Genomic DNA, 831 nt, shown 5'->3' with positions numbered 1-831 from the left:
GATATTGAACTTAGTCGATGGTGTTGTTGCAATGTTAGGAATGTTAGGATTATGCATGATTTATGAGTTGAGAGTTGATCTATCAAATGTCTATGGAATTTCAATTGTGTACCTAATAGAAGTACATTCAACATATATATCAAAACTGATAAAATCACATTATAGTTCTAAGTTTCTTATAGTAACATTCACAAAATAACATTGATGATGTTATCATTCAGTAGTATTCAATAAGTTGAGATTGAGATTGAGCTTAGTTGAAGCTTGAATCTTTGCATTCAATGTTTGCTTCGTTTCTCTCCTGAGCCTCTCATTCATTCATTTCCCTTCTAAGACAAGAATGAAATATCATGATATCATCAAAATTTCTGACGTTAAAAAAATTTGAAACTAAAATTGTAGGGATCATTCCTAAAGGAAAGACCCTCCAAAAATAAGCGTATGCCGCTTTAAGCAACGAGCACACGGTATTCTTTAGTAAAAGGCGAAAGAATAGTTCGCTCTGTGCTCGCTGCACGGCTCCGTGAATCTTTGATGCGGCAATTGGTGGCTTTATATAGATGCTGGATGTGTATACTAAATTCATCCTTCTCGATGTGGGAACATCGCATCAAGTTATTTCAATTTCTTTATAAAATAATTACTCCCTTTTTTATTTTATTTTATTTCTTTTTTTTTTCTTTTACAATAATAACTCCCATTTGTTTGAAAACGGACAATTCTTTTGCATCAAAGCAAATGCCTTTTTTTATATTCAAAAAGAAGAAAAAAAGAAAAAACCTTTTTTGACCAGTTACTGTTTGTTTATTTTGATATTTTTGTCTACGTATA

General features: G+C 31.3%; 1 non-coding gene across 1 annotated transcript; it reads right to left on the bottom strand.

The window, feature by feature from the left end:
* Positions 1–404: 404 nt before the first annotated feature.
* On the bottom strand, positions 405–521 carry LOC120082288 (U5 spliceosomal RNA). The gene has a single exon (XR_005483120.1). It is a non-coding gene; the product is annotated as a U5 spliceosomal RNA (small nuclear RNA).
* Between the last annotated feature and the right edge of the window lie 310 nt (positions 522–831).

This window comes from Benincasa hispida, chromosome 7 (assembly GCF_027475165.1).
Source record: "Benincasa hispida cultivar pf3 chromosome 7, pf3_genome.v1.1, whole genome shotgun sequence".
In the NCBI taxonomy this organism is placed as follows: Eukaryota; Viridiplantae; Streptophyta; class Magnoliopsida; order Cucurbitales; family Cucurbitaceae; genus Benincasa; species Benincasa hispida.
This window is presented reverse-complemented; position numbering and strand designations above follow the sequence as displayed.